At 32.3% G+C, this 25,699-nt stretch overlaps 1 protein-coding gene and 1 long non-coding RNA gene across 22 annotated transcripts in view; one reads left to right on the top strand and one right to left on the bottom strand.

Annotated features, from left to right (window-relative positions):
• The window catches only part of LOC113511379 (zinc finger protein 628), a 154,366-nt gene that overhangs the window by 20,083 nt on the left and 108,584 nt on the right, over nt 1-25,699 (top strand). The gene's annotated exons all lie outside the window — the stretch shown is intronic.
• LOC116413021 (uncharacterized) lies at nt 23,668-25,213 on the bottom strand. The gene is made up of 2 exons (XR_004223962.2): nt 25,061-25,213; nt 23,668-24,680 (listed from the first exon to the last, which is right to left on the bottom strand). It is a non-coding gene; the product is annotated as an uncharacterized LOC116413021 (long non-coding RNA).

Here is a 25,699-nt window from a genome sequence, read left to right as displayed (position 1 = left end):
GATCGAAGAGTGGAATATGAAAACAAAATTAGGATACAGTGGCATAACACCTTAATCTTCTGAAATAGAAAATTAAGAAACTTAGTTTATTTTTATGTTCAGTTAGTTTTCTTTAAGGATCCTAAATTCTTAATTTTTTTTCATATAATAAAGTCATCAATAATCGATTAAACTTTCATATTTATAATACATATTAGCAAAATATTTATATTTTAAACTAGATTTTCCGTGCAAATTCTAAAAATTTCTCCTTCTAAAATTTTAACTCCTCTCACGTGACCAATATAAATAGTGAGCTATGTGCTTGCTCATCCAAACACTACGTGTGTTAAAGACAAACTGCAATTCACATTTATAATATTAGTAAAGTACATTGTCATATTATATCAGCCGTTAGCTGTCCACTGCTGAATAGTGTTCTCTTCTTTTTGGGGGGTTTTGCCAGTGGTTGCCATGCTTGGCAAGTGGATTAGTAACCGCAGTTAGGCTTTAGTGATGTTTTAGTAGGGACACTAAAGCCCATCACTTGGCCACTAAGTTCCATTAATCGCCTTTTATGACACCCACGAGAAAGGAAAGGATAGCTCATTCTATACCGGGATCACAAGACTGGGTAAAGTGTGTGGATAATCATAAATGTATTTAAGCCCCTTAAGAGAATCGTAGACTATATCGTGTCACAATGGACACATACAAAAGTGGATGGACTAGCTTAACATTATACGTGAATTTACATACATTTCAATAAAACGAGGCGACCTCACTTGGAAAAATGTCGTGGCACTACCGGGAATCGAACCGAGATTTCTAGATAAAAATCGATCCGGTTTCATCACAGTTACTTACGATATAAATCACGCGGGGGTTTGGCGAACTTGTGGAAATAGATGGATAATTTTAACTTACTGTATCCCGCGACATTTTTCACGTTAATTGGATATAGGCCTTATGTGTGATGCCTCTTTTTCTAATGTTGTATATTGTATCGGTCGTCCTGTCCACTGCTGGACATAGTCTCCCCAAATCTTGGCAGTAAATGCCTGGCTTTGCAGGCGGGTTGGCAACCGCAGTTTGGCTTTTGGTGGTATTTTAAGAGGGACGCTACTGCCTATCTCTTCACTATAAGCCCTTTAATCGCCTCTTACGACACCCACGTGAAAGAAAGGTAGCCTATTCTATGTCTGGGTCTAACAGCTACTCTGCATCTAATAGTTCCTAGTAATTTTACAAAAATTTTCTTGACTAAGGAGCCCTCTACATTACGATAAACAGTATTCTATGTATTAAATCAGGAGCTATCTGTGTGCAAAATTGCATTCATAATAGTTCGTCCATTTGGACGTGACTTTTTTATGCAACTTTTAATGGCCAAATATCTGATGGCCCAACTAATGAAAGTGAAATTTCTTTCACCTATTATATATCACACTCAAGTTTTAGAAAAGAAAAAAGAAAAATAAAACACTATACCAAGCCATCTGGCCAGTTTAATAATAGTAGGCTATATCTATATTACTAGTAGAATGTTAATAGCAATCCACAATTGTGATTCATGATTCTGATTCAGCCTAGACAAAATCAAACGTTTCAATCAATCTACAAATAGTCGTCTACTAGATTCTAAAACACACAGACAAAGATGTTTTCATTATACATTGCTAAAACATTACGTTTCCTGGAGAAAACTAGACAATAGTATTAGCTACGTTGCCTGTAAACAATGTGGTGTTAATAATTTAGGAATATGTTCCACAAAACAAAAAAAGACTTCAAGTATGGTAAAACCAGTTATTTTGATACAACAACTCGACTACTGAACTAATTCTAATAAAAATTTTCTGAGATTAGTCTGTAAGTATATACTTTTTAGGAAAAAAAGAATTTTTCAAATCGGTCTGCAACTGATGACGTTATGAAGTAACAAACAAAGGTAACATGCAACCGAATTGAGAATCTTTTTCTTTCTAAAGTCATTGGAAAATAGGGAATGAATCATGAACCACACAGTTCAAAATATGATTAGTTAAAAAAGCAATTATATTTATTAATTAATATAATTACTTTTTTATTTTATTAATTAATATAATTTATTAAAACCCATTATCTCTCCCTTTAAGTAAGTAACTATTATCCCATGTTCTATCTTCATCTTCCAGTGTCACTCTCCCTCTTATAGGAACTATATTTCTAATAAATATTAATAGACCAAAAGTCGGAAGTAAAAATATATTTATTATTACATATATAAATAACCTATATATTTTAAATAGGAATTACACCTTCGAATAGTTAAAAATATGATTAATTAAAAACCTAATTTTATTTTTAATAAGATTCAAAGTCGCATTTATGCCATAATGAAGTATTTATGGGAAAAAGGAAAGAAGAATACTGCAGCTGTTGAAGGGATATTGGTCAGAAACTGCAGTGACTTGGGAGACTGGGGTCGCTTACTCTAGAACCATATAGGTCAGTATAGGAGAACACCTTTGGTGTAACACTTAACTTTTAATTCTTTATGTTTTTTTATTTATACAACTTAGAATGGCAAACAAGCTGACGACCCACCTGATGGAAAGAGGTACCCGTCGCCTATAGACATGAGCAGTACCATGGACATAACAGAGTATACTGTTTCGCCCATGATACCCCCCATGCGTTGCCATTCCTGAGGACTCAGGTATTATTCCGCTGTACCCAGTAAATTCACGCCATATCCCATCCTTCAAACCGAAACACAGCCATGCAAACACATGGATTTTGGAATTCTCATGCCTATCCGTGAGTCAATCCCTAAATATTTTTAAGAGTAGACTTAAAGAGCATCTTCTGTCATTATAAACACATATTTATTTATTTGTATGTGTATTTATGTGTATGTATGGCATACCATTGCTTTACAGCACCCAAGTGTGGGACTTACCACCTAAAAAGCATTGAATGAATTGAATTTTTGAATTATTTTTTTGTTTATATATATAAAAAAAAGATTTGATTGTTTGTTTGTAATGAATAAATACAAAAACGACTCAATTGATTTTGAAAATTCTTTCACCTATAGAAAGTTGCGTTAACAGCAAGTAATATGGACTGTGTTTTATCTATTCATAATTTATCTTTCTACGTATCTATCTATACGAAGCCGGGGCGGAATGCTAGTATTGATATAAAATAATACCGGTATGCCACTAGGCCACTAAGCTCTAATAAAATGGACGCCAAACGATTTAAAGTTTGTTTCCCTTCTAACTGTTGTGTCGACAGGCGCGTGTTGGTGCTGTGATGCGTGTGTGTGGTGCGGTGCATCACGTAAACTGATGTTTGGCCGCCGTGCCAAAAAACACAAAGAGGCACACTGCAGTTAATGATCTTGATACTTGACTGATTTAATTTTTATTAAGATATTTTACAAAAAATGAGTTAAATAATAAAAAGTATGATATATATGGATGTAGATTTTATCAATTAAAAATAATCATCAGATTCGGTTGACAATTTATTAAAATATCACATAGAAACTACAAAAATATAATATTACTGTTAACGCCCTGTACATTGTCGGTTATGAATATATAAAAATGATTATGTGTTTCTTGAGTAATAATAATACAATTATTATTTAAATAAAAAAATATGATACTTAATTAATTTAAACTGATTTATTGAAATATATTTAGTATTATAGTATTTAGTAGTTTTATTTAAAAAAAAACTGTTTATTTATAATTGGAATAGAACATAAATAGTTCATATATGAAAAAATTTATGATAACTTTATTTGCTTAAATACAGGTTATTACATTAGAAGTATTTATCATGGGCGAAACAGTATACTCTGTTATGTGCATGGTACTGCTCATGTCTATAGGCGACGAATACCACTTTCCATCAGGTGGACCGTCAGCTTGTTTGCCATTCTAAGTTGTATAAAAAAAAAATCTTAAAAACTGTTTAACTCTCTGTATTGAACCGTGTGACGTGTAAATATTTAATTTGGAACTTGTCCTTAAAATTTAATATTAAGCCTTCAAGTGAATAAAAATATTTCTCGGTAAGACAATTGTAAAGTTTCTCATTTTTTTTTTCATATAATTGTATTTGTATGAAAACTTGCATTCGGTTTATTCGAATAGTTCAATCTTACAATTGTATAATTAAAGCAGCAAACGATTGAATATTATTCGAATGAATAATTCATATTAGCCTATTTTATTTCAAGTATCTATTAATCGATTTCTCCTCTATTCTGAATGTAGAATAAAGATATAGATTAAAAATAATATGATTATTATTGTTGTGCAAGGTGAAACGGTACAATACGGAAAAATCCGCGAAACTGAATAATTTTTCTAAAGAATTCTTTTTTAATTTTCTTTATACTAAACGAAATAAATTAAAGAGATCGTACAGAAAGTTCAAAATATCTTTATTAATATTGTTAATGTGAAAATAAGTTTATTTTTTACCACTTTAATGGCTCAATTAAGCGATATGAAATTTGGTATACACATACTATATGAGACGCGAAAGAGATAGGTTGATCCCGTTCAACGATTATCATGTTCCTGTCATGCATACAAAGTCGCGGGTAAAAGCTAGTATTTTCATAATTCGATCTAAACTATACTACGTGGAGAAAGTTGTTCAGTTTCACTTATATCGCTGAATTAATACGCGTTCCGTTATACGCTATATATTGTTACTATAATTCAATGTAATCGATGTTCATACATCACGATTATTTATTACTTCACATAGTTATAAGATAAGCATTTTAAATCGATAAATACTAGTACAATAACTTACTACTTAGTACCTATTCGAGTTAAAAATATATAAAAATCCTTAACAAGGTTGTTTTGCATATAAATTACAAATATTGTTATTCATAATATTGTTAAAGAACCAATTTACATTCTAATATAGACTTGGTAGTTAAAAATATCATTTATTTTATTGTAAACTATTAAAGTTGTTTTTATATAAACACATAGGTACATAAAAAATGCAGTTATTTCTCTGTCTAATGTAATGCATAGATATTGTAACTAAATTATGTACATTTACTATTGTAAATATTTTGGTTTTTTTTTTTACAAAAATCTTATTACTCGTACCTACTGAAATACAGACATAAAGTTATTATTTTGTAAAAACAAAAATAACATTAATATACAGAAGAAGCATGGCAACGATATTTAATAAGTAAATTTTTTAAGCAACTTAGAATAGCAGACTAGCTGACGGCCCACCTGATGGAAAGTGGTAACCGTCGCCTATAGACATGAGCAGTACCATGGACATAACAGAGATATAAAAGTAACTATGAAAGAATGTATATCAACATTAAGTCCTTAAGTCCTCATTACACACATACGTGTACTAAAGTATAAATAAATAAATAAATGAAACAATTTCAATCATGAACATATTAATTTAAAAATAATTAAACATAGGCTTTGTAGTTAAAATGTTTACAGTCAATTACCTGTTGCTGGATCAATTAAAACTAAATAAACATATGTTTGAGTGGCCGTAACTAAACGATTGCGGTTTTATGGCCGGACTATCAGCATTATCAGTATTATCATTATCATGATTCGCCAATACATAACCACAGCGGACTACGTGCGGAATTATGGTATATAATTTTAATACTCATTGAGAGAATAATTATATAGAATAAGTTGCAAAATATCGAGAATTAAGCTTTTATATTAAATGTAAACTTATTTCTATCATTTGATTGATTAATGATGATTCTGATTATGATGATTCATTTAATTAATTAATGATGATTCTAATGATTAATGATGATTATATCTCAGTGTGGTTAATTTAATTTAGACGTATAAATTTTTTTTTATACATTTGAAGGTTTAGTAAACAAACGATTTTATCTATTAATGTATAAATTAGTAAAATATGGTATACGTAAGAATATAAACTATTGGCCATTCTTTTGTTTCGAAAAATCGAAAGAGAATTTTAATAGTAGGCGATGATTACCAATTTTTATCAGATGGGTCGTCAACTTGTTTATTATTTATATAGATTATACATAGATTTTTTATTATTTATATTACAAAGGTGGCAACTAAGCGTACAGCCCGTCTGATGGTAAATGGTCACTGTAGTCTATAGACGCTTTTAACACTAGGGGTGTCACATGCACATTGCCAACTGAAGAATCTATTAAGATTCTTCAAAGAGAATATATTCAAAAAGAAGAAAAAAATTCAAAAAGAGTGTTAATACATTATTTTTGAAGAACCCTGGAAAGGAGCTCATTCCACAGCTTGAGCGTTCGTTGGAGAAAATGCCTTTGAAACCGCACTATACGTGACTATTTAGGTTCAAGCGTTAATGTTTTATAATTACTATTTTTGTACTTATTCCATTTAATTAGGGTTGTCGACAGGTTTTTCGCTTTTATTCTTTAGTATTTGCAGTAATATAGGAAAAAATATTTTACCTTCTTTACAGTTATCTGTTACATTATACTATATATCACAAAATCCATCTAATATTAGGTTTACTTCAACTCAAATACTATAGTACTTACATACAGTTAGAAAAATCATCATTTATACGACCCAGAAAGTATCAAGATTATCTATGCCTGGTATAAAAGGGATAAAAACTTGCCGCAAAAATAGATCCGAGGGAAAAATTATATAGTTGGACCATAATGTATAATGAAAAATTTGCAACTGTGCCAATCCAATACGTGCTCATCTGTGCGTTTAATATAATTTTATATATCTTTACTAATACTTTACTTTAGAAATAAAGTAGTATAAAGTACAGATTAAAATATATACATAAACTAGCTGACCCCGTAAACGTTGTTTTACCACTTATTGCGAAATATAAAAATCGCGATTAAAATACATGGGTTGAACGTAAAACGATGAAAATTTAAAGTTGTATGTATTTTTCAATGCTAAATTATAATAAAATAAAATTTAAAAAAAATTGTCAAAAAAATAAAAAATAAAATATTTCGGGGTGGGTCACCCTTATCATTGACGGATATGAAAAATAGATGTTGGCTGATTCTCAGACCTACCCAATATGCACACAAAATTTCATAAAAATCGGTAAAGCCGTTTCGGAGGAGTTTGGTAACAAACACCGTGACACGAGAATTTTATATATAAGATGTAAAAAAGGCGTATCGCTAGGGCAATCTCTTACAGACAACTTTTGATTGAAGGAGACTAGTATAAGTAGGTAGGTGGCGCAAGAGTGAATTACTTATTTTTAAACGACTGTAAAACCTATATCAAAACGTATTGAATGGTTTAGAAGTAAGCGAAGCCAGACAGACGCAGACAGCGACTTTTATTTTATATTGTTTATTCATAATTAATTTTATTTATCTAGTTTTTTTTTTATACGATTTGGAATAGAAAACGAGCTCTGATCTCGTAACATACTGTGACGCCCGTAATACTCTTAATCCATTGTTATGATAGTATCATATCTCTGTACTCTGTAATGTCACCGTTATATCCCATTTGGTTGTTACAAATTTTAGTTAAATATTAATATAGATATTTTTTTTTAATTTCTTTAGTAAACAATGAATTTCGAAAACAACTTTAGTTTATTAGTATTTTTTTTTATTTTCTATAATTTTTTTACTATTAATTAATGTGCATAACGTAAGAATAAATACTCAGTCCATATATTCTGATGGTAATAATAATAATTAACAGCCATATTACCGTATGGTCCCGGTTTAGAATCCCGGGTCTTCTGTTCCTTTCTCGTGGGTGTCGTAGGAGGCGACTAAGGGAACTGGTCAAGGGACAGGCTGAAATGTTCCTTTTTAAAGGTCACAAACAACAAAACCTAACTGTGGTTGCCAATCCATCTGCCAAGCGTGGCAAATGCCAGCAAATTCCTCCATTAGGGGGAGGCTATGTTTAGCAGTGGACAGTAAATGATTGATACGATTTTTACTAGTAATTTTTAATGTTGCTGAAAAGAGGTTGGATTTTTTTTTATACAACTTACAATGGCAAACAAGCTGACGGCCCACCTGATGGAAAGTGGTAACCGTCGCCTATAGACATGAGCAGTAGCATGGACATAACAGAGTATACTGTTTCGCCCATGATACCCCCCCATGCGTTGCCATTCCTGAGGACTCAGGTGTTATTCTTCTGTACCCAGTAAATTCACGCTATATCCCACCCTTCAAACCGAAACACAGCCATGTAAACATAACTGCTTCACGTTAAAAATACGAATGGGACAGAGATACCCAAGCAATCGACTTTTGTACAAAGTCTCTCTGTTGTGAGTGAGACTTTGTACAAAAGTCTGTGACCATTCGAGATAGTATCCTCTTTCTTTATGTTCTCGTAATATTTTTGTCAATATTGAAGTTTTTATTTACCACATAATATTTAAAATGAATTATTATTTAACTAGCTGACAGACGGTCAACTTACCACGATTGTACCTATGAAATCAAAATTCTGTCAAATATTCTTCAAAATCGTCTTATTTTTTTTTTATCCACTCGCTTTTTTTAATGTAGAGACTTTTATCCCCAATATTTTGAGTTTTCCGTACAACTTTTCAAACATTTTCTTTTATACAAACCCTGTTATAATAATAAAAAACGTAAAAAAAAGATTTAACAAAATATAATACATACAACCGTTTGAAGTTATGTACCATAGGTACATATGTACATTTGGCAATTGATTTTTATCTATATACATTTCTCGCGAACAAAGCCGTGTATTATTTATTCCATATAATTGTCACTTGTTGTTCCCAAACCCTGCAGTAGATTAAAAAAAAAGACAATTTAAAAGTGCTTGTAAATGACTTTTTTAATTGATTAAAGACAATTCGAAATTTGAAACTATTACTAATCTCTTTTTTTCCACTCCCATACAACAAGACACCGTGACACAATCTAGTTAGTACGATTGTCCAATTACATATGCCTATCCCCATAAGTAATGATCCGTGAATATTTCGTATCTCAGCCTCAACGCATCGGGAATGCACTCGTGTTATTTTTGCCTGATCCAACCTTGAAATTTAGTAGGTATTTTTGTATGCACTTGGCTCCAATACGCAGTTTCTCTTATATAAAAACCTGGTTACTTTCAGCTGTTATTTTGTGCCGTGGAAACGTAGTGTAATTTGTTTTGACTGCCCAATCTCTATTTGTCATAGCTTCGAGTCGTGACGTCGTTTTCCTGTCCTTATTTCGTATGATACTGGGCCTGTATCACGTCACATGTCCTGCTAATATAATAAAATTGCAACTGGACGATGTCTGTATAACTTTTTTAATACCACAAATGTGGCAAATAAGCATACAGCCCGTCTGATGGTAAACGGTCACTTTAGCCTATGGACGCCTAGAACTAGGGGTGTCACCTGCACGTTGCCGACCCTGAAGGACCCTTAATATATTCTTTTTGAAGCACCCCATACTGTAATCTCTAGGGAAAACCTCGGCATGGAGTTCATTCCATAGTCTGAGCATTATAACTGTACTAATATTACGAAGAGGATCGGATGAATGAATGAAAACTCTTTATTGTTCCCTCCAAAGAATGTTTTTTTTTTTATACGACTTAGAATGGCAAACAAGCTGACGGCCCACCTGATGGAAAGTGGTAATCGTCGCCTATAGACATAAGCAGAACCATGGACATAACAGAGTATACTGTTTCGCCCATGATACCCCCATGCGTTGCCATTCCTGAGGACTAAGGTGTTATTCCTCTGTACCCAGTAAATTCACGCCATATCCCACCCTTCAAACCGAAACACAGCCATGCAAAGACAACTGCTTCACGGTAGAAACACGAATGGGAGACAGAGGTACCCAAGCAATCGACTTTCGTACAAAGTCTAAATTATAAAGAACAATATGTACACAAACAAAATTAATATATTTTATTTTTATTTTGGTACAGTCATTACAAAAAATATAGTTAATTTTTTTTTTATGTTAAATAAAAATAGACAACGAGTACCAAAATATATACAATAATAGAAATCTATGTATTGTAGTTAATCGACAAAATTAATTCTAAAGCGTACAAAGTAAATAAATAGAGAAATGAAATGATATAGTGATAAAATGAATAATTATATAACGTTACAGATTAGAGTTTTTTTTTTTTCTTTTTGTATGTTTATTTGTTTTACTTTTATTATTTATTCAGACGTTAACTGCTCGACATAAGCCTTCCCCATAAGAGGAGTTTTGCCTGTAGTTGCCACTCTTAGCAGGCGGGTCGGCAACCGCAGTAAGGCTTTTAGAGATGTTTTAAAAGCGACGCTGCTGTCCATCCCTCGCCCTCCCATAGTCGCCTCTTACGACACCCACGGGAATGGAAGAGGTGGCTCATTCTATACCGGGACCATACGGTAAATGTTACATCGATATATGTACATGGTACTGCTCATGTCTATAGGCGACGGTTACCACTTTCCATCAGGTGGGCCATCTGCTTGTTTGCCATTCTAAGTTGTATAAAAAAATTAACATTTTTCTGAAATAAAATAAGTTAGATCTAATATATTGGAACACTAGGAAAAAGTAAACAACTTATCTATGATAAATATTTATGGAACTGTATGTAAAATTAATAATCTCTGATGTAATTTACAAAAATACAAAATACCTCCGCGAATATTTTCTTTTTGAAGAAGTTTTTGTAGACATATTTTAATCTGTGTAAAAGTATAAATAAATAAATAAATTATACTCTTATAATTCTATCTTGATAGATCTTTATAATGAAGTCAGATGAGTTACATCAATGCAAGAAGCAAGAAGTTAATTCATATTTTTTCATGCATCTATTAAATTGTAGGAGTGGCTAAGTCGACACGCCTAGACGAATAAATGAATTTCAAAAATAGAACGAGCTTCCTGCGATTCCAATTCTAATTTTAAATTTAAAAATGGCGGCGTTCCATCCGGCGCGGTGCGGGCCGCAAATTTGTGCATAAAACTGCATCGCGCACATTAGTCGATCTAAACATTAAAAATAGAATTTGCTAGTGTTGAGCTTAGTGCTCACTGTCGGAACTCAAGGTAAAGTTCTATACTTTATTATAGTTACCTCCTATCTACAATGTTATCTTTCAGTTAATGCTCAAATATAAAACAGAACAGAATACTGTTAATTTGTACATGAAAACAAAAAACGAATAAATACTATTTAGTAGCCATCATCATATAAGCTTTTAATTGTCTAGTGGTGAACATGAGCCTCCCCTTTTTTTGATAGTAGTTGATACACTAGGCAGGTGGATTGGCAACCGCAGTTAGGTTTTAGAAATGTTTTAAGAGAAACGCTGTTGCCCATCCTTCGCCCTCACTTAGTCGCCTCTTATGACACCCAAAGGGTTGGACCTTTCTATTCCAGGACCACGCGGAATTTAGCAGTATAGATATTTAATTGTTTTTAGAAAACTATTTTGTGTATGACTAAATAAAATATGTCATAATTCTAATAAAAAAATGTCTTAATTTGGCGTGAAGAAACAAAAATACATTTGTTTTAACTGTACAATTCTAGGAAGTAAATATCAATGTGATGGTTACAATATTATCAAACATTGGCTATTTTGTTTATTTTTATTGTAATAAAATATTCTTCTAACAAAATATTTTTACTGACATGCAATGAAACAGCGTTTTTAATATTTATCTTAACTATTAATGGCCCAATCTTAATAAATAGGTTAATTCTTCTCTTTTAGCCGAATTCGAAGTTAATTGGTAAAAGGTTTAAACTAGACCTAATTAGATTTATTTGGCAATTTTGTTAAATAAATTTATATTTATGTATTTGGTTCTATATACTCTTTCCCTTCATGTATGCGTTGGCTCGTGTGTTCCAACCTTAATAACACCAGATTGCCTTCTTTCAGTCGGTTAGCATAAACAACACCGACATTTCGCAGCAGTTTCCGAAGCGTAGGTGTATTCAGTGTTGCTATTTAATTTATTTTTTTACAACATTTTCATGAGTATTTGTGGCAATTATTTAATGCTTTTTATGTAAAACAAATATAATTAATTACAACAACTTTGGCAATAACTTTATACATTCTAAGGGGTCTTTCGATTGGAAACATATTTATTTACTTATTCCAAGAATAAAAAAATATAAATTGATTAGCACTTGTAAGTTCGTTCTTTTGAACGTAAAGGTATACAATAGTAGAAAAATAATGTTTGAAAACTATTTGGAGGATGAAAAAATCATATTTATTTACTCAGAATCATGCATTTTTAAAAACTGCTGCTGTTAATGGAGATGTCACCAAAAATCCTAATGAGTGGCACTCATTAGGTTTTTTGGCAAATCTTTTTACCTCTTTATACTACATGATACCAATTTCTTCCACTGCCTGATGTTACATATATCTTGATGTCCCCTTTCTTCTCCTTCCTTCTATTTTATCCTCTAGTAGCTTCTGTCCGTAACTTCGTACGCTTTAATATCGGAAGTAGATAATCACTTCTAGATGGCGTATCAAGACAAAACATACCTACACCAAATTTTAAGATAGACTTTTAGAAACACAACTGTTAAATTTTCATTCTATTCGGTGCTGTAGTTTTTATGTGATACGGAAACAAAACACACAAACAAACACAAATTTTTAAAAATTACTTTTATTCTGACTCATTAAGTTTTCTTCTATTCCCTATGTACAGACATTATTCAGTTACTATTTTATTTTATTAATAAGTTAAGATACCCATAATTTTGTCGTATCATATCAAGAATAATTAACTAAAACTACGGTATACTGGCAACACATACGGCTTTGTACACATACATACAACACTTGTATATGTATGTATTGTACCATACACGTGCGTTAATCGATGACGTCGTAACATGCAAAGAAATGTTTACATTGCTGTTTTTGATATTGGGTTTAGGTTTGGGGCGGAGCCAAATGTACCTGTTATATACCAATACTTTACTATCATTATAATAATAATCTATTCCTTGATTTATTTATATACTAGCAACCCATCATTAAATAAATAAATCATTTACTAGTATTTAATCTGACTTATGTACAATAAAGATTTTTACAATACAATACAATACCCATCCCGGCTTCACACGAGTATGTAGAAAATAATATATAACCTAAGTTACATTTTTTTTTATACCACTGAGGTGCCAAACAAGCATACGGCCCACCTGATGGTAAGTGGTTACCGTAGCCTATGAACACGTGCAATACCAGAGGTATTACGCGTGCGTTGCCGACCCTGAAGAAACCTCTTTACCCCCCTTTTGAAGAACCCCATGCTGTAGTCTCTTGGGAAAACCTCGGCAGGGAGTTCATTCCACAATCTGAGTGTTCGTGGGAGGAAACATCTCTGAAACCGCGCAGTACGCGACCATTGAGGCTGTAGGACATGAGGATGAACTCCCTGTCGATGGCGAGCCGTACGATGGTAGAAAGTGGCTGTGTGCATCATATTGAACAATTTCTCTGAGCACAATCCATAGTTACATAGTTACATGTTGATAATTCTTAGCACTTAATAGATAGAAGAATTTTTGAAATCGCTTAAGCAGTTTTTGAGCTTATCCATTATAAATATAAAATTAATTATGGTTGCCAACCCGCCTGCCAAGATAATAATATGATAATGATAATTCTATTACACTGCTAATCAAATCAATACTATTATTTTCTAACTGACTTTTTAACGTAATGTTGCCAGTCACAAATTCCAAATACTTCACTGAGGAGATTTTACGTGGTTTTTAAATTGCAGGATGGTACCATATTATGACATAGAAAGACTGCTTAATATTTTATCTGTCTTTTCTTAATAATAATAAATTTAATGCCCTGTTTGTATTATTTTAAGAGAACTCTTTTAAAGTTAAGCTCGCCTTTATACATTTACTTATCTCTGTCATATTTTAATGTATTATCAGTATGTATAATAAAGTATAAATAAATAAGAATAAATTCGTCTTTTTAAAAAAAAAAAAGAAATACAGTATCGGTTGATTCTTTCTTAAATAAATTTAAAACTTATAAACTATGTTATCTATGATTCTATATACTTATTATTAAAACGCATTTATTAAAAAAAATCCAATATCTACGTACAAACCACGACGAATGCAAGTCTCAGGCACCGAGATAGTGTTGCACAGATGGTGAGAGGCTTCAAGGCAATCTGAACTGGGAATTCTAGAGATTTTTCTTGCGATTTGCATATAGTTAGAAGGTACACAGATACGCTAAAGTTACGGTACAAATTAGTGTCGATACAATATACGTATTTATTTATTTATTCAGTCAGTGGATGCAGGTGGCTCAGGACCGTTCTTTATGGCAATCTATGGGAGAGGCTTATGTCCAGTAGTGGATGAATAATGGCTGAAATGATGATGATGATTTATTTATTTTTTAGTATAAAATTTATGTATAAGGCGGACTTAATGCTAGATTTTGTTTTTTTTTCCACTCGGGATGTGTTAGAATGCTCAAATGCGTTATAAGTATTAATTGATATACATACATACTAAAATTTACATAGATACATAAGTAAATATATATTAATAACAAATATACTACTGAAATACAGGGATTTAGGTTGGTTTTTAGATCTCAGGATCCTCAAACCTAAGTCAAGCGTTATTTCACTGAGTCATCTATTTTTTTTTAATGCTGCTAATGATTTAATGATTTTACTTTATACAATTTTTAATGGGTTTAATAGGTTGTAATGGAATAGTAATTCTGTTTGCGCTATAGGTATACGCTGGCAGATTATCAGTGAAGGATGATAGGTGAGGATGAAAGCAGGTTAGTTAGCCAATCTTGACGAAATCCACAAGAATTAAACACGATGAAAGAACCATGTAAAGATCGACTTGATAGGATACATTACAATGGGGCTGTTAGATCCCTATTACCAATAATCCCTTTTCCTCTGAAAAATAACTTATAGAATACTTTGCGTGGGTGAAGCGGGAGTTAATACTAGTTTAATTCATAAACTAACTTTCCCATAAACAATATTAGGGATAACAAGATTATTGTCCCTATAATAGTAAAACCTAACTTTACAACGCGCACAACTTTCTTAGCCAGTTTTCTCTTCATATTTATAATCTGTGCCTAACATAGATATTAATTAATTAATACCATAAAACCTCCCATGATTTGAAACACCATATTCAATCATCAATTAATTATGTATTAATGTGTTGATTGAATATTATTATTACTTGAGATGATTGAATACAATGATGATTTGATTGAATACAAAGTTGCAAATAGCATGAAAAATTAAAAAAAAATGGAGATACTAGAGGGAGACTTTGTACAAAAGTCGATTGCTTGCGTACCTCTGTCCCATTCGTGTTTCAACCGTGAAGCAGTTGTGTTTGCATGGCTGTGTTTCGGTTTGAAGGGTAGGATATGGCGTGAATTTTTTGGGTACAGAGGAATAACACCTGAGTCCTCAGGAATGGCAACGCATGGGGGGTATCATGGGCGAAACAGTATACTTTGTTATTTCCGTGGTACTACTCATATCTATAGGCGACGGTTACCACTTTCCATTAGGTGGGCCGTCAGCTTGTTTGCTATTCTAAGTAGTATAAAAAAAGATATAAGCATACAATAGTGATTTTTAAACTTTCGTTATTCTAAACTTCAATTTATTTTAAACTTATTACACACATTTAAACTTCAATTGGTATAAAAGTCATACAAATTAATTTTGCTTTGCAAATAATGAACACGACTTTTAAGTCAATAAAAAAGAAATAAAAAAAATCATTTATTTTTTAGACTTTTTCGTATAATAAATATTTATTCACTTTTAATTGCATCCCGTTACGTCTCAAATATAAATTTAAATATAAATACACAGTTAATTATTTACAAAATAAGATATAAATATTACCTATCGAGGATACTTAGAAAACAAAATGGCGTCTAACGCCTAATAATGCCATTGTCTTGGACCGGTAGAATTTCGGTTGCAAAACCTGCGCCCGCGCAGCTTGACTCACGCGCTGTTATGTGGATGGGGGGGGAGGGATGTGGGACGGAGTAGGTATCTAATAGGTTTCTAGCTAGTTATATCCTGTTTTTAAGTGTCTAGTGTTTGCCATTATTATTTTATGTCTTTTTAAAATGTTACATTTACTTTAAATATATCGGTAGTCTATTAACATGATTTTATGCTGTTTTTTACCGACTTAAAATAAGAAGTAGTGTTTTTTGTTTTTGTGTAAAATTCAAAAGAACTTTCATCATTTATCCCTTTTTTTCAAAAATGAGAAAGACCTCAATTAGACTGTATTTGAAATTTGAAGTTTTTTGAGTGGATTATTCTGAATAATATTACACACACACACACACACACATTCACATTCCTACTCTATGTATATATTGTGAAATTTATACTAATTAATTGTATATGCAATTAAATCAAGAGATGTAATTATGTGTCATGCTCATGTACCTCGGTAGCTGTTTGCTGTGTATATTTATGTTAATTTTAAATTGGGTATATATTAAAGAATTATTATTATTATTACTAGTCTTTAACCGCGTCTTCGTCCGCATGATCGGGATTTATTAATTAATCGATATAAAAACCAGCCTACGTTCTTCTCCATCCCAAATAGTACCTACGTGTACACCATTCATGATGATTGGTTGAATACGAAGATTCAACAAACAAACATTCATACAAACTCACTTTATTGAATCTTAGCTGAATCACTGTCTTAGCTAGTCACTGATATATTTCTCGTCTAGAAATTGTCGAAAAAAATTTTGTAAAATTTCAATTATTTATTGTTTTCTTATAAATACTTTTACAAATTTACAAAAAAATAATTGTAATAAGTAGGTAGAATACCAATTTTGGTTATAAGCAATAATTGTTACTTACCTTTTTTTTATCTTAACTTACCAATATAATAAAATTGAAATTAATCTCTGTACATGTAAGATATTTAAGAAAAAATCTAAAAAAGTCTAAAAAAAAGGTTATAGAAGCCTAAACAAATGCAATAATAATTTTTAGAAATTACTTCATTATTCGCTTTATTATGTACATTACTAATTATAAGAATATTAATTTAATAATAATTTAATAAGAGTTAATAAGTAAGTTAATTATTTCTTAACTCTTTACACATACACAGCTTTCGGCTGATCCACAAACTAGGATACTTTGTACTATGAAGAAACAGGCAATGAACATCTGGAAGGCACAACCCACCCATACACAATCACTACCATAAAAACTCCTACAGCTAAGCTAATTCAGAAAAGTTTATTTTCTAAATTTACCCCCGCCAAGAATTGAACCCGGGCAATAAAAAAAAAAAAATTTCATGTATCTCATGTCTTGTTAAGTTCATACGAAATCAAAGTGTATTATTACAATAATTAGAAACTTCATAATAGAAATTTTTCAATTCGGTTGTGTTTTTTTTTGTTTGTTACCTTATAACTTCGCTAGTTTAAAACTGATTTGATAAATTCTTTTCTTATCTGAAAGGATATACTTATATATTAGTCCCATAGAAGTTTCATCAAAATCGGTTCAGTAGTTTAGTATTTAAATCACAATAACACACTTTGCTACGATTGAAGTCGTTTTTTTCGTTGAACATAATCATAAATTATTTACAATGAAATTTTGTATTCATAATAGTCCATTCTTTCAAATTACATATAAATTGTGTGCATCTATTATCTAAGTTGTATTACAGTAAATGTATATGTGTAATACGATACGTTGTAGAAAAAACAGGTTGTACAAGGCTGGCCGCCGTCCACAGCACAATGTTATTATATTTCTTACGAACTCACTTTATTTCGCTAGGGACCTAGGTACCTATGAGACATTTATCTGATTAACACGTGTATTTTGCCCCGCAAGAACCACACTTCAACAAAACAGCAAAAGACTTTAGTTGTGATGCAAATATATTGTCTCGCAAAAACAACACTTCAACAAAACAACAAAAGACTTCAGTTGTGATAAAAATATATTGCCTCGTAAAAACAAAATTTCAACAAAACAACAAAAGACTTTAGTTGTGATACAAATATATTGGCTCGCAAAAACAACACTTCAACAAAACAATAAAAAACTAGTTGTTACCCAAGTATATTGCCCTGAAAAAGCAACACTTCAACAATAGACAAGTCGTGACACAAGTATATTTCCCCGCAAAAACAACATACCAACAAAACAACAAAAGACTTCAGTTGTAATACAAGTATATTGCCTCGCAAAAATTTGCTACTCAACCACCACGTTTAGACTATAATTAATAACATATAAGATAGTTTCTATCTAATTCCAAAGAAAAAAACAGCAGAAAAAAGCTAGTCTTTAATAAATAAATAGATAGGAATCAGTACAGTTTAGGCCACGGCACATAATAAAAATTCCCTCAATCGCTTCTAGGCAGTATTCAAATCGCTTGAAAACGTGTCGAGCTAGCGTTAACTTAAGGGGAAGATGTTAACGTAAATATGTAGTTAAATGTAACTAGATGGCGCTGTGTAATTTGCCTAGTGGTATATCAGTTATTCGTCGTATCCATTTGCGGCCACCAGCAAACACAGTTAGAAAAAAGCAGTTATTTTGATTTAATAAGTAAAGTACTGAATCGTTTGTGATAATATTTCTATGGAACCGATCGGAAAGTATGTCGTTCCAAATAAAAAATAATTTTCCATATCCTTTTATAAATGATGAAGTTTTGATGTGACAAACATAAAATAAAATAATAAAAACGAATTGAAAAAAATAAAACAAAAATTATTACATTCATTATTATGTTCCACGTCTCACCTCATTACTAGCATCGCCTCAGCGACTTTTTACCTTTTTACATTTTTTTAATATAATATCTCCCTTTTTTATTATATTCAATAAAAAACGATAAAAATCCAATTACAATACTTATAATTAATTATACTACTTATCTCATTTTTTGGTTGCACAATATATTATTACTGTTCATGCATATCGTTCATTTCTACCTCGTAAATAAAGGTTGTAGAATAAGCTTCCGTCTTTAGTTTTCCCTTTACAATATAATATTCGAAATTTCAAAGCTTGCTTATAAACATTTAAAAAGTACCACGCAAGTAACTCCTCTCGTATTGCAGGTGTTTATGGGCAACGGTATCCGCTTTCCATCAGGTAGACTGTCTATTCGTTTGCCGCCCTAACAATAAAAAAGTCATCATTGAATCCATATCTATAATTTAGGGTTGATATAGTTTTACTTTCCTTTCCTATCTTAATTTAATTATCTCGTTTCTCACAGCTTTAATATATTAGTCTCTTCCATACATTTATCTTTTTGTTTTATCCTAAATAAAACTAAAATATTAAATGTATATTTATAAAAACATTAAAAAAGTACTTCCCTTTAATAAGTACGCTATAAATATGCCAAGAAAAAGCCTCAATTAAAAACGTTCTTCTCTACCTTTAAATCAACTGGTAGACAGATTCATTAGAACTCTCACATACACTGTAGGCTTTATTAGCATGACGTTAAGACTCAATTTGCATCGCATGTGAAATGCATGAGGCTATAAGGAAGATGGTGAAGCGTATCATATTGTAAATGTTAGAGTTTGATCTATTAATGCAGCTAGTTATTTTGTTAATTTTGTATCGTTTAAGTTAGCTATGAATATATAACATTGACACATTGGTCGTATAGAAAGGTATTAAATAATGGATTATATACACATAGATGGAGCAATCGAATATTAACGTTTTAAAAACGGTCAATTGACTAAATGTATTTTTCAAAAACCCTACCTAAATCGTACCCAGGTCAGGTACCTATTATATTTATTATATTATATTTATTTTTATGAATGATAGAATGAAAATGTATTTCAATAATCATGCTATTATTACTGTTTCAATATATATAATGACTATTCGTTCTCAAAGAAAATAATAAATAAATATGTATTTGAAATCACAATATATATTTAGATGGAACATATTTACTGATAGGATTTTTTTTTCAATAAAGTGTGTCATTTTTGCAGGTAATTCCTTTTTTTCCAAATCAAGTGAATTTTTTTAATATGGATTTATAGTGTCTTATGTCCATTTGTACATACAATATAGTGTTAGTTTTAATTAATTATAATTCATTACTACTGCGGAAACTACTGGAAAAACCCTCCAATAGGGGGAGCTTATGGTCAGCAGTAAACAGTTATTACCTGACATGATGATCATGAATTCATTACCATCGAAAACTGCATCCTTCTATTTATGTATTTTATCGTTTGTCATTTGACATTTTTGTTGTGTCGAAATTTGAAATTTCGACTCATTTTCACATTATATCAAAATAATGCAAATTTTATTAACGTCTTCCAATCTGACTATCTATCTATCCTATTTAAGAGCTGCGCTCTTGTCGGTGGAGCGCTTGCCAATCACTACGATTTTCAGCGAGTCTCTTCACCTCTTGATACGACCCAACACCAACTTTTTCCTTGACCTGTCTGATGTAACTATACCTTGGTCTCCCTCTCCCCCTCCTTCTTTCTATCTTACCTTCTATTATAATGTTAATAAATTCGTCGTGTCGTATCAAGTGTCCTAACATTTTTTCCCTACTGATTATAGGTATATAATTGATTTAACTATATATTTCATTGTTATGTACTACCTATATATGTTTTCATACAATGTAGAAATTATAGAATAGTTACTTATTCTTACTTATTTAATTATTAATCTATCTACAAATTTTTTCGTCGCGTTAAGTCCTGATAATGTATTTAAAATATTATTCTTACTTCCTCACTAATATTACTGCTAAAAATACCTATACCTAGACGAACGAAGTCGCGAGCACAGCTAGTAAAACACTATAGCGGGAATAATAAAAAAAAACTCCGCACGCATTAAGTCAAAACAGGAAGAAATTTTCCAAGCGACACGAGCGCCTCTAGCGCCTTTGCTCCGTATTAAGCCGCGCGCGAACGACCGCAAACTCTTTCCGCGGGCTTTCTTTTCCCCTGTCCCTTTCACACGCGCACCGAGCGCGCCCTTTTTTGGTGCTAGAACGGGACAGCGCGAAAAAAATGGCGAACGCACATGTGCGCGGGCGCTCGTTTTCGTCTTATTTTTCGCAGGTCGTTCGCCTCGGATATATTCGCTGCGCGATTTTTTTTCTTGCTCCAACTTTTTTGTCTCTTTCCATCTGTGTGAGTCCGTTCGGCTAGGTCGCGTGCGTGGGCCGTTGATTTATTTTTCTTAGCGCAATCTCAGCTTCGCTTTTCTAATGTAAAGTTTTGTTGGATTTTTTAAATTCTAATGCACGCTGTTTCCCATAAAATGTTTATAGCAGATTTAATTCCTCGATAGCCCATTTTTTATTTTATACAAAAATATGCACTATCGAAATTTAATTATATTATATAATTTTTTTAAAGAAACTACACAAAAATAATCTACATAATAATTATTGCAAATACAACTAATAGATAAATTATTACAAAATTTACATTACAAATGTGCTTTATACACATATACATACACATATTTTATTTTTTTATATTTGATTATTATAATCGCTTTGGTTTTTTTTTTTTAAACATGTTTGTGTGTAGGTGTGTAGGTGATAGGAAAGAAAGTAAGAAAAAGTAATTTATTTAGTGACATACATATACATTACAATATCTAATAATACAAATAAATTTTAGTCACCAAAAATCAAAATAACCCATTATTAAAAATAATTCCAGTCAATTATCAATTATTATAGGAATTTTCCAATCAAAGCCAGATGCAAAAACATTTATCTTCAGTGCGCCCGCGCCGGTATACGTCGCCGTTAGTGACCTCTAGTGGCGGATAATTGGAACATCGATACTATACGTTGTAAGGGTTTGATATTTCTTAATTGGATTAATTTAATATTGCAGTTTTTGGGTCGAAAATACAATTTATAAACAATTTTGTTTTATTCAACTTAGAATTGCAAAAAAGCTGACGGCCCACCTGATGAAAAGTGGAACCGTCGCCTATAGACATGAGGTGCCTATGGACATAACAGAGTATACTGTTTCACCCATGATACTCCCCATGCGTTGCCATTCCTGAAGACTAAGGTGTTATTTCTCTGTAACCTATAAATTCACTGCCATATCCCACCTTTCAAACCGAAATACAGCCATACAAACACAACTGCTTCACGGTAGAAACACGAATGGGACAGAGGTGCCCAAACAAACGACTTTTGTACAAAGTCTTCCATCAGATGGGCCGTCAGCTTGTTTGCTATTCTAAGTTGCATAAAAAAATGCACTATGTCTAAAATTACATGGTCTTTAAAAAGCTCGTGCATGACTGACACCATGCACATTTGTCATTCAAGTAATCGTTTAATGTGTAAATATATGTGTATGTAGGCTTTGTTCAATAAGTGTTTCTTAATAACAGTTTTAAATATATTAAAAGGTAGATCCAGCGGGTCTACCATGAAATGAAATTCCGAAATTTCGGACTCAATTTCGTGTTTTTGTTTATACCTAAATCGAACCAATAAATGGAGCTTAACATTTCGTTCGTCATACATCATAAAATTCCAAAGGAACAATATTTTAAAATTTTTATTATTTCCAAATGGCATGTATTATGTAATTTTAACATCAAAATTGTGTTTCGTTTGGCTCCGAAATTTCGGAACACATTTCATGGTAGGCCCTCAGAATATCCTTCGATATCTTATTATATTTTGTATCACTTCTCATTAATATTTACTATATTTGTTATTTTTCTTTTTTAATTGATGCAATAAAGTGTTAAATAAATAAATAAATATATTTTATGCCAATTCCCATAAAAGACCTATTACCTTTTTATAAACGATGCTTCAGATGTAAATCTATCTATCTATACTTATAATAAATCTGTAGAGAGGTCAATTCTGTACATGAAATATATTTCCAAAATAACTATCAGGCGGTGATTAGTGATCGATACTGATGTCAAAATTGCAATCAGTACAATTTTTATCTATCTGTCTGTATGTTCGTTATAGAAACAAAAACTACTCGACGAATTTTAACGAATCTTGGTATAATTATTCTTCATACTCCTGGGCAGGTTATAGTGTACTTTTCATCACGCTACGATCAATAGGAGCAGAGTAGTGAAGGGAAATCTTTAAAATGTCCACCCGTGCGACGCCGGGACGGGCCGCTAGTTAATAATATTAATGTATATCCGTATAGTATGGGCGAAATAGAAATGGACCATGACCGTGTTTGCAACCATCAATATTTAGAGAAACCCCAATATTCCAAAAATGTATGTATGTATATATATACATATCGGAACGGTACTGATCACATGAAAGATGTTTAATAAAAATAATATGAACAAAACTATATTTCTTGGACATTTTGTTTATTTGTATATTTGTTCCGGCATCACCCTAAAACGACTGCGCTAATTTGAATACGGTTTTCACAGTTGTATTTCTGAAGGTCTAACTTAAAATACTTGAAAGTTACACTAACTTAAATATTTTTTAATGTCATAATTTGTTAATGTCTGCATAGATAGATAGATAGATAGATAGATAGATAATTTATTTGCATTACTTACTTACAGCACACAAATTACAACATACATATACAAAAAAAAAAGCGAGATAACATTAAATGATAAAAAAAAATACATAAAGCTAAATACAATTTTCGTTTGTGAGTGTGTAATAGCAATACAAAATGGTCACAACTCACTTTATTGCTTCGCCCTCAAAAGAGCAAAGTACTGTTATTCTGTTGCGGCCAAAGGGAATAGGGTAACAATAAAACAAATACTACCAGATTATTTAAGCATAATGATTTAGATTTCTCCCTATACCATAAATATCATCATTACAATCCATCCATTGTCCTCCAAATATGAGGGATATATAAACTTCAATTTATGGCGTAACAACAGCACAAAGTATAATATGCCGCCGCTTCCATCCAGTAAATTCTTGCAACACTCTTGATATCGTCACTCCAACTCTCGAGGGGTCGGCCCACACTACGCTTGCCTGCACGCGGTCGCCACTCGAGAACCCTTCTTCCCCATCGGTTGTTTGTTGCTCATATAGATCGAGCAATTGCCTCTTCTAGTTGCAGATTCTCTGGACTTTGTATAATTACAACTATGAGAACTAATGTTCTCCTGATTTTTACCTTCCGGATTCTATCACGCGGTGGAGTTCCGAGCGTAGTCCTCTCCATAGCTCGCTGGGGGACTTGAAACATCAACAACAACAACACGGTCTTCTCTTGCCCGCCGGATGATGTGTGGGCGGGCGAGGTAAGGGCCTCGGGGCGTACCCCATTACCCCGGCTTCTATTCCGGAGGCGACGACCTCCGGGTCACTGGGTTTCAGCCGGCATACACTGATGGTCTGTGTATGCCGACGTGGTCTTGAAACATCCTCTTACGGCCAGCTGTGTGCCACCACGTTTCAGTCTTCTATGTCACTCAGTACAATTGACGTTAATCCATTATGCCCATGTCTACAGGGGTTGTGTTTTTAACTGCATATCTTATTTTAACGAGTTATTACATGACCCTTCGCCTAGAATTTGTGTTATATGTCTTATATCAACGCGTGAGGAGTGTCATAGCATCACAGTATATACTTTGTGGTGACTATAGACGACCGTTGCCACTGTCCATCAGGCGAACTGTCAGTTTGTTTGCTATTCTAAGTTTTATGAAATTTAAAATAGCAAATAAGCTTCCAGTCCATCCGATAGAAAGTGGCAACTGTTGTCTATGGGTACCGCACAGTATATACTGTGATGCCATGGCATCACACTATACACTGACGTAACGTAGTAACGCATGAGAACACTCCTCGCGCTTTAATGTATAACAGTTATATAAGCACAGCTTGCATAAAAAAAAAACTTATTTCATATAACACAAATTCCACGCGAAGTCGCGTGTAATAACCAGTTAAAATAAGATATGCAGTTAAAAACACAATTTGTGTGGTCGCGTCGTATCGATGCAAGCGCAGAGCCGCGTCGTGTCTAGATAGAAATAGTTCTTTATCTAGACTTGCACAAAGAAACTCTATGAGTACACATAAAACTCATACTAACTCGAGAGCTAGTGATAACACAGCGAATAAATACTGGACGGTTATTTATAAGAGAGTGCCGCATTCATAGTCATTGCTTATTTAAATAAAATATTTATAAAGTCACGCAAAATGGCTTTATCAATCTTTACCTGTTTAATTCATTAATTCAGTCAAATAGGCAATGCAACTGTTTTTTTTTTAATGGATGATAATGGAATGGTAACTCCACCCGCGCTATTGGTATACACCGGCAGGGTACCAGTGAAGGATGATATTTGAGGATGAAGTAGGTCAGTTAGCACATCGTGACGAATTCAACAAGAATTGTTCACTATGGTTTCCAGGGGGAACCACATGGAGGTCGACCTAATAAGGCATATTGCTAGCAATGGGACTGTCAAACTCCATTGCTAACAATCCCTTTCCCCCCGCAATGCAACTGTTAGAAACTAATAACTAATTTTCTACAAATACCCTTTATGTGACAGACATAACTGGTATTGAAA

This window comes from Galleria mellonella, unplaced genomic scaffold, assembly GCF_026898425.1.
Source record: "Galleria mellonella isolate WM207_F2 unplaced genomic scaffold, CSIRO_AGI_GalMel_v1 utg352, whole genome shotgun sequence".
Classification (NCBI taxonomy): Eukaryota; Metazoa; Arthropoda; class Insecta; order Lepidoptera; family Pyralidae; genus Galleria; species Galleria mellonella.
Note: the sequence above shows the minus strand (reverse complement) of the source record. Positions and strands in the feature narration are given on the sequence as shown.